The sequence below is a fragment of the Tasmannia lanceolata genome, unplaced genomic scaffold (assembly GCF_043159265.1).
Source record: "Tasmannia lanceolata isolate RefF3 unplaced genomic scaffold, GAP_Taslan_0.1 ptg000004l, whole genome shotgun sequence".
NCBI lineage: Eukaryota > Viridiplantae > Streptophyta > Magnoliopsida > Canellales > Winteraceae > Tasmannia > Tasmannia lanceolata.
This window is the reverse complement of record NW_027518681.1, coordinates 10,681,499-10,691,688: the sequence shown is the minus strand read 5'-3', so window position 1 is coordinate 10,691,688 and position 10,190 is coordinate 10,681,499. Positions and strand designations below refer to the sequence as shown.

The 10,190-nt window shown below is 36.2% G+C and overlaps 2 pseudogenes across 1 annotated transcript; one reads left to right on the top strand and one right to left on the bottom strand.

The window, feature by feature from the left end:
- Positions 1-1,203: 1,203 nt before the first annotated feature.
- LOC143875439 (serpin-ZX pseudogene) lies at positions 1,204-2,461 on the top strand (annotated as a pseudogene).
- A 5,393-nt stretch (positions 2,462-7,854) lies between these two features.
- On the bottom strand, positions 7,855-9,741 carry LOC143875910 (disease resistance protein ADR1-like; annotated as a pseudogene). The gene is made up of 3 exons (XR_013250239.1): positions 9,368-9,741; positions 9,042-9,255; positions 7,855-8,861 (listed from the first exon to the last, which is right to left on the bottom strand). The product of XR_013250239.1 is annotated as a disease resistance protein ADR1-like (transcript).
- Between the last annotated feature and the right edge of the window lie 449 nt (positions 9,742-10,190).

Sequence of the window (10,190 nt, the reverse complement as noted above, 5' to 3'; positions counted from 1 at the left end):
ATTTTGCAATAATCTGTTAAACAGGAGTTTCTTGTCTGAAACTTTGAGCAGTGAACTTAATTTAAGTCCCTGATTTCATTCAAATTTATTGAATTTCTGAAAAAGAGGCATGAAACAAGCGATGTCGCATATGAACATAACATGTGTTCACCATCATTTGAACTCCCTTGACGTAGGACTTAATCAACTTATTTGGAATGACCTCAGTAGGATTAGCAGTGTGTATGGTTCTTGAAGTCCAACTGCCAGATGACACTAAATTGTAGTCATATTTATTTGTTGCGGTGTGCCCCAAATATAACTAATTTTACCCAGATACCTCATTTCAAATCCCTTGCTAATATATTCCTTGACAGCATGTCAAAATCATACCCATATTGAAGTAAAATTAGAGTAAGATCTAACAGAATTATGAATGGTTGGAGTTTTTCTTATAGACCTGAATCCATGTAATTGTTATGCAAACCATCTCATCATAATCTCCATACAGTGGAATCTTTTAATCTGCTCCATTTCTACCTTTATTCATGAAATGACGATAAACTGCATGAGCTTCTACTCAACTCAACTAAGCCTTTGTCCCAAACTAGTTGGGGTCGGCTAATGAATCCTTTAGAAAATTTTCATGAAGGTGAAAGAATCTTCTACCTGGCTCAAATTGACTAAGTCTAATCCTGACACTAGTTGGGTTCGTCTACATGGATCATTTTATGCTGAGCTGTATAGAAATAGATTCTCTTGGCCTTTGGGCGTGTATATGCAAAATGACTAACATAATATTCCACAATATTTTATATGGTGTCTGAGATGATCACGCCTTTGATATTTGATCCAACAACAGCCCGCTTTTTAAGAGGCTGCTGTTGCATCAAATATCAAGGGCAGTACTTTCGTCGTACTGCCTACACCGGAGTTCCACGCTCTGGCACCTTAGAATTTCTCATATTCCACATTGTTGCAGATTAATCTGTATGAGTTTAGTTGGCAACTCCATTTCTTTTATTTTGGAGGCCTTCTTACATAAAAAAAAATGTGGCATAAACATTTGATAATACCATTCAAAAGGAAAAAACAATTGATAATACTTGTAAATTCTCAGTGTTTTTTATTAAAAAACTTTTCATTCAAGCTTTAGAAACCTACATCTTATTTTTCCTTTTTAATGATATAATTCTCTGAAGATGATGTTGATCTTTAGGATGGTGCTGCTGACTGCTAATGTTGGTGATATGATTTTTATGCATGCATGATTCATATGTCATTGTGTCATTGATATTATTGGTGTTAATGAATATGTTGGTTGTGGTGTTCTTGAAGGCTTCCCAAGTAACTAATGACGTGAACTCATGGGCCGAAAATGAGACCAATGGCCTTATCAAAGAGCTTCTTCCTTCCACATAAGTTGACAATTTGACTAAACTAATCTTTGCAAATGCACTCTATTTTAAAGGAGCTTGGAATGAGAAGTTTGATAGCTCTAAAACCAAAGACTTTGACTTCCACCTTCTTGATGGTGGCTCTGTTCAAGTGCCTTTCATGACCAGCAAGAAAAAGCAATTTCTCAGCTCCTTCAATGGGTTCAAAGTCCTTACACTTCCTTACAAACAAGGTACAGATAAGAGGCAGTTCTCCATTTATTTTTTTCTTCCTGATGAGAAAGACGGGCTGCACAATTTCGTAGAGAAGTTGGGTTCTGATTCTGGATTCATAGATCGTCATCTCCCAGTCCAAAAAGTCCAAGTTGGGGAGTTTAGGATTCCGAAGTTCAAATTCTCATTTGGGTTTGAAGTTTCTACAGTTCTAAAGGAATTAGGACTGGCATTGCCCTTCTCCGATGAAGGTGACCTAACTGAGATGGTGGATTCACCTCTGAGCCGGAGCCTATATGTTTCGAGCATTTCCCATAAATCCGTAATCGAAGTAAATGAAGAAGGAACTGAAGCAGCCGCCGCTTCTGCTGCTGTGATAGCCTTGAGGTCTGTTTCTCCCAAAGAGCCCATGGACTTCTTAGCTGATCACCCATTCGTGTTTCTGATCAGAGAAGATATGACTGGAGTGGTGCTTTTCATTGGGCATGTTCTCAATCCCCTGCTGGCTAGTTGAGTTATGTGGGAGTTGAAGATCAGCCTCAGGTAAAGTTATAGTTATCTAATGTTCCGTGTTGTTCTGCAATGCTTATCCTGAATATCATAGATTGTATATTCTTCTAAATCTTAAATATGGTGTGATATCCAAGATCCTGACTATCTTTTTGTCTTTTTTTTCTTAATGAGCTGCATTAACCAATATGTTGCTATGACAAAAATTTTGCCACTCTTGTCTGTAAAAATCTTATTTATTCGTTTTTCTGGCAGAATATGTAACGCATGAAGAAAACGTTATAGGAACATTAGTTCAATGGGAGAGTGAAATATGTTTGTTTAGTTTGGTAATTGATGTGACTTGTTTTGAGTTGATCCTTTGACAGTTGGTTTTTGTCGAATCAGTAAATCCCACTTTTTCCCGATCGAAGAACCTATGATACACTTTTTAGTTATTGGGAGAACCTAAGTAAATATGTTTGTTTGGTTTGGTAATTGATGTGACTTGTTTTGAGTTGATCCTTTGACAGTTGGTTTTTGTCGAATCAGTAAATCCCACTTTTTCCCGATCGAAGAACCTATGATACACTTTTTAGTTATTGGGAGAACCTAAGTACTCTCTTTCTGATTCATGAAAGCATTCTCAGATATCTTTTTTCCTTTTGGAAGATGAGTGAAACAAATGATGTCACACCAGACCCCATTGGATAGACTGCATGCTGCATCGATCTTCAGTACATCTATCATATTTAATAAATTTAGCTTGTCGTGGGTCCCCACAGTTCCAATTAGTAGATATGATGGGACATCCAGATATTGTGTGGGTCTTATAAATTCCACCAACGGTGAGATTTGCAAGCTGTTAATGGTGTCTGGGCCCCACCAGGTGGGTCACACCCCTACACTCCCGTAATTGAATGGATGGTCTTATGCTCTGCTTTATCCAGCCTGAATAACTGTTGATTACATTTTCGTTAAGGACCAACTATCATTGTCGAAGCTACTAACTGTTGATTATATTTTTGAAGGACCAACTATCATTGTTGAAGCTATTAAAAGTTGCCAAGGTTTTAAACAAACTACCAATACACTAAGTTTAAAGGGTAAAAATAACAAATTTCCTTTCTTCTAAAATATTTTTATTCAAGATTTTAAGGGTTTTTTTCTCAGGGAATAAGAAGGAAAAGAAAAATAGAAAAGAAAAAAAGGAAAAAATTAGAAAAAATACCTAAGTATTGATAAAGAAGATGAAGAAGAAAATAAGAAAAATAGAGAAAAAAAAAGAAAGGGGGAAAATTAAAACTCCATTAGAGAAGAAGAAGAAACTCCTAAAAATCTGGGAAGGAGGATGAAGAGGAGGAAATTAGGGGGGAGAATGGAGGGACAAATAGGCATATACATGGGATAGAATTTAAAACATAAATATAACACTTGTTTCCGTTCAAAGATCACATCTAGCATTTTGTAAAGAAAGGTTTGGGTGTTGCCTTGACCAAAATGATTAGGCTTGATATATATTTGAAGATAAAAGTTTGATAATGATTTCATATTGTAAACAAGAGATCAGGTGAGGTGAGAATGCAGGTTCTTATTTTTCAATCAAAACTATTTATTACCTCAAGTGGACTATTTGTTACCTCAAGCTGTTGTGGATTTTCAGATCTACAAGCTGGGATTTGATTTCTCTTTTGAATTTTTTTCATTGGTAGTGTTACGTGCTTAGATAGGTTCCACTTAAGGTAGAATATTTTTATTTTTTTTTGAAAGATGGACATATTTCATAAATATTGAAAGAGCATTCGGGACCAGTAGTCCCAACCTGCAGAATAAATTAGTTTATATTTTTTTATAACTCTCGAAATTTTTTCTCTAGCTGTTTTGTATGGATAGGAGACTTAGGGGAACGGGACATCACTTTGGGTTTTGTTCATTTACTACGTGATGATTTTATTGAAAAAGACCGAAGATAAGAGTTATCTAGATTGGCTTGCATAGGAGTTTTAGAGGAAGTGGTGAAGTGGGTTTTCTATAAATAAAAAGTAGTCCTTTTCAAATGGATGAATAAATTTATCTTTGAAATTGTGTCTTTGAGTACAAAGGAGGACTGACCCTTCCCTCGAAGTGGGTTAGGAGGAAGACTAACCCTTCCTTCAAAGTGGGTGAAGAGGTTGATCTTCCCTCTAAGAAGATCAATCACATTGCAAACTAATTTGAGTTCATAACAATTGGTATTAGAGTGGCAAGATCGTGGCCTCAAGTAGAAACAAATTTGAGCAACAATGAATAATTGAGAGGAGACAATGAGAGAGATCAAAAGGCATCTGGATTTCCTAAATGCCAGTTGCGATTGATTGGCATCGACATTCGGCCTAAAGCTGGAGGAACCTCCATGTTTGAATAAGCTGAGCGAAGAGTTTAATTTATGCACCATGAGCAATGTCGAGAAGGCTTCCACGGAAAAAAAAAAAAAAAAAAGAAGCAAAAGAAGAAAAGAAAAAAAGAGAGAGAAATCGGATAGAAGAAAAAAGAGAAAAAAACCACAAAAATAAGGCGTCGATGATTATCAGCGTTGTCAATTCCGACAATGTCGTCATCGAAAACTCTACTATTTTGCTCAAATTTCTTAACCCCATCAGGAAGATCTTCACTCATAATCAACATTTCAATAATTCCAAAAAAATACAACAGAGAAGCTTTGATGAATGACACAATGAGATCAGTTTAAAAATGGAGATGCCTCAGTCGATGATGATGACATGCCAATGGTGACTAATTGCAAGAAGAAGAAGAGAAGAGGTGAGGGGGGATAAGAAAAGGAGAAGAGAGAAGGATTTCAAAAAGTTCTGCACAAGATCTTGTTTTTCACTAATTGGCAAGCTTTGGAATTTTCTCTCTAGTTGTTTGGTATGGATAGGAGTCCCACAGATAAGAGTTATCTGGATAGGCTTGGGTAGGAGTTTTAGAGGAAGTGGTCAAGTGGGTTTTCTATAAATAACACGTAAGTAATCTTTTCTTAAATGAATGGAGAAATTTATACCAAAAATTGTGTCTTTGAGCACAAAGGTGGTCCGACCCTTCCCTCGATGTGGGTCAAGATGAGGACTTCGAAGTGGGTCAAGAGACTGATCTCTTCCCTCTAAGAAGATCAACCGCACTGCGAACTGATTTGAGATCGTAACAGGCAGAATGTTGCTTGTGCACATCATGTAGATAGTTCTAGTAAAATATCTCCTCCATGACCTAAAAGGTAGGCTATTCATTTTTTTAGATGAAGGGTGAAGATCACTACTCCTTATCTCCCCTATCACACACACACCCACACACCCACCTACCCCTTAACTATGTGGAACGAATGTTGTTTGCACAACACTAGTCATTCACATCAAAGTTGACTAATCATCTGATGTGGCATTACTCCTCTTCTCAATGTACATGTCATGAAATTAATAGACACTCTTTTGGAAATGAATTTACATAAAAAAAATAAAAATGAATTATAGTTGTAATTAAACAATCACAGCTGTGTACAATATATGTCAAGGATTTTTTTATTTTTTCTGGGTCATTAAGTTGGGGTTTGGAAGACCCCTACCAGTTTATTAATAAAAAGAAGAAGTACAAACGAGTATAAAGAAAACCATTCGAATCTTTAGGTACAATGTCCATCAATGGTTTGAAGATACTCGATATAGGTATGTATGGGGCTTCCTTTGATCGGACAATCTCTTTTGGATAAAAATCTGCTGCGTAGTTTGCTTCCTTCCATATGTGGGAAATTGTCCATTTTTTGAATAGGGTGAGCTTGTTAGAATATGTGAGATCCACCATTGGATTAGGTGTAGATCTCACCGTTAGATCTTCTTGTGGGAGATTAGGCAAGTTGGTTAATGAGGCAACCCACTAGAATAGGCAGCTAGATTTAATTAGTAAGTATATTTGATTAGAATATTTCATCATTATCTCTTTCCATAGTCTGCTTGATCTCTTTCTATGTTTATCATGTATGTGTTCAATATAAGCACACCTTGAGCTCTATTGTAAATAATCCAAGAATTAGTGAAATCTTCTCCTAATTTTTTCTGAGCTGATCATGAACTTGCGAAATTATGTTCTTCTTCTTCCATTTGCATGAACTGATTCCTTTAACAACGTTTACTGCTGTCAAAGGATTAGGGATATTGTCATGTGATGAAGATTATAAATTATCACAATCTTTTCATCATGGATCTACGAAAGAGGGCAAATGACCACACAATTTAAAAGTATTTATATATGACACTGATTTACATTTATTAACATTATAAAGAGAGATGCATTGGATTTGCACAAAGAGTTTATTTGTAATTCTAGATATATTGTCGAAGTATGATTTTATTCTCTTTAATAACATATAAAATAAAATAATGGTTAGATATAGGGAAATGAATTTTCACCCCCTTAAAATGACTGTTTCCAACCTTTGGTTTGCCATTTTGACGACAGGACAAACCAAAATAGGTGCAAATAACAAAAGTAATTTCAAAAGGGAGGTGATATATTCGCCCCCTTTTCTTCCCCGGGGAAGAAAAGGGAGTGAGTATATTACTTTCCTTTCATAAACAAAGTGTTTGTCTAATGTCACATCACAAAAGGATCACAGATGACGAAAATCATTTTTTTTCGTTCAACCTTCTTTTAAACTGAACCTTCTTCTACGCCTACTCCTTTAAATCATGTGCTTCTAGAGAAAGATTCTCAAGAGATAAACCTGGTTTGAAGAAAACCCACAAACAACCAAACAAGTTACTATATAAACCGGACAAATGCTATGTTTAAATCAACATCATATCCCTGAAGTACATCAAAACAGAAACAGGGTCTCTTTCATCAGTCTGAAAGGAAGAGTTGGGTCAAATATTTTTGGCATTAATGGTTCTTAGATGCATGGATTGAGAACCAAGTTTCAGATTACATGGACCCATACGGCTATATAAGATGTGAATATGTGATTGAAATTCACATATATTTTTGTCATCAGTCGGTTTTTATATATGTTGACTGAAATTCTGAAACGAGCTCAAAAGAAAGTGAATAAGTTTGGGTGGAGCAATGTAAAAGTGGCTCCTACGTGAAAGAACCCTAATCTAAGAGACTAAGACCATCTTCTTTTACCATATGTTGTGTTTGGCCCAGCAGGCGCTTATCTTAACCTTTGACAAACTACTAGAAAAACACATAAAAAAGTTATTTTGTTGGGCATCACCAAACAACTAGAAAATCAATATTTTCCACTTTTCCAGCATTTTACTAGCCCTTTACATTACTGCCAAACAACACTTGAGAAGTCTACTTAAAGTCTACATAAAGACAACTTAACCAAAATTTTACTCGAAAGAGAACTAAACAGACCCTAGGTTCTATATTGCCCGTTTTGCTGTAGGGCATGTCGTGGTATGAACCGGTTGGTAATATAGTTCATGATAATACTAAAACCAGCAAATTTCGGACCAGCATGAAATATATGTGGTTATATGCCTAATTTTAACTTCCTAGTCAAAGATTTTCATTTCTTATTTATCTATCATCTTCATCTTCAACTTTTGTTTATCTATTCGCATCCTAGTGAATTTATGGATTTGAGAAGGATTTGAATGTTTTTTCTTAAATACAATCAAAGATTGATTCAAAAGCATGCCAAACTAAGTAATAGAAGTGAACCAAAGAAGCCCACCCATAAAAAATGGAGTTTGTGTAACAATTTTTTTCTTATGGATGACTTGTTTGTATAATATATACAAAAGAGGAGTCTAGCTAACATAATTATCTTTCTGAGGTGAAATGTTGAAGAAGGGACCAAATGTTTACATAATTAAAAAAAAACTGAAGACTATGTACATAAGAATTTTCAGATGTCATAAAAAAATTATTTACACAGCAACTTAAACATAAGCATTAGCATGGAAGACTAATTCACTCCACAAGCCAGTCCAGAGTATGGCACACCTCTGCAACCTGAACCCGAAGCTCTGGTATCGCCTTTTCCGCTTCTTTCCAGGAAAAGGAAATATCTTCGTCGCATATCACACGTACCAGAGACCTCAATGACGCCATCGAAGAAGGAAGATAACTTATCTGCAAACACTACCTCATGTCAATCTTCTCCAAACTAATCAACTGACCCATCCCTTCAGGGAGATTTCTCAGATCCACGCATTGAGAGATATCAAGATATTTCAATCACTTCAGCTTACAAATCACTTGAGGAAGCTTTTTCAATGATGGGCAGGCATAAACTCTAAGAATCTGTAGAGAATTTAAGTTGCCTAGTTCGGCCGGTAACTCATACAGATCATGGCAGTTGGTGATGCTTAGACTCTCAAGAGAACGGATTTTGCAGATGGTTGATGGTAGCTTGATTAGATCGATACAGTGATCCATGGTGAGGTCTGACAGGCGAGGGAATATTAGAGGGAGATCGGCTACTGACCCATTGAGACTGTCATTAACCTCACAAAGAACTAGAGAAATTTTTCGTAAGCTTCGAAGAGGGACTGGTTTCGGGTAGGGGAGGGACAGTTATCTTTTCTAACCAGATGCTCGTCAAGTTAACCAATGAGGTGAACACTGATAAATTGTGGAGGGTTGCGCTTGAGCTGGAGCAATTTATTATAACTAGAGCTTTGAGCTTTGGCATTATCTTGATGAATGGCGGTAAGAAATACGTGCTTGATGAGAAATGTAGCATGAGAACTTCAGCATTAGAAAAGTGCATCTCAACCCAGTCGGATTCTTTCATTTTACCTACTAAAAACATGTTTTAATCAGAGTTAGTATCTTTATTGAGTAGAGCACACTATTCAAATGAGATGAAAGTCTTAAGAGAAAAAGCTAACCATTTAAGAATTAAACAAGGATACGAGATGGAAGCATAGATGAAAAATTAACTGAACTAAGAGAACAGATAAATGATGAATTGAATACCTGTATGAATTGAAACAATCTGGGCTTCAAAGGGTTGATCCTTATTTCTCAGCCAATCCCTTGGGAGCCCATCTCCTCTTCTTGGCATAACCAATCTTTTCCGCATGTTTAAACTCTCACGGTTGCTCATGTGAAGTGCAACATCTCTCAAAACATCATGCTGAGTGACAGAAAGCTCACTATAACTGCTATATATATGTCCCCAGCCCGGTTCCTGAGATACAAATAATTAAAAGGGAAAAACTAGATTAAATTAGGATTTCTTTAGGTGTTAGGAATATTCAAATTTTAAATTCAACAGATCATCTGAGTTTCTCAATACATACTGTGGATCTTTCACGAGAGTGAGAAGATTTTTGTTTGAAAGCTCAATCAGTATTGCAAAAGCATCCTCTTCATCAAGATCATGTATCTCAACCAACATGTTGATAAGTACATCCAGAGGAATTTTTTTGTCCTCGGGAAAGAAACCCAAATCTAGAAAACACTCCCTAACCTTTGTTGATAAGCAGTCGATACTAATTGCCATTCATTTGAGCAATTTGAGCTCATGAGAATCAGAAATTGCTTCTCCTCGTGATAGTTTGTTTCTGGCACTTTTCCAAACTAGTGGAGGTTGGCCTCTTAATGAAGCTCCAATCACTTTTAGAGCTAGAGGGAGCCCTTTGCACTCCTCAACAACTTGTTGTTCAGTTGTAAGTCAAGTCTCTCAACAAATATAGGCATGGTTTCTTAATCCAAAAAAAAAAAAAAACGAGGAGATTTATGTGTTTGTAGGTTGATTATGTACCAGAAAGATTGTTCACATTTGCAACAAATCTAGACTTATATAATAAAGACATGTGTACAAAACATTATGGCATGCAATTCAGCCTGATTAATTTACTTTTCCATCACATTTGATACAAGGCCATATTCGTTTTGGATTTTGAGAATTGATTTTGAGTCCAAAACTGGTCATGGGACAAAATTGCATTTCATTTTCAGTTCTATAATCGGTTTTCGACTCACACTCAATTCTCAAAATCCGAAACAAACAGGGCCTAAGGGTGTTTGTTATTCATACCTGTAGTACAAGTTTCTTCTCGGCCGTGAGAGGAATTGACCGTTGCTAGAAAGCGGAAGCGGAATCAGATCATTAGCATTAGT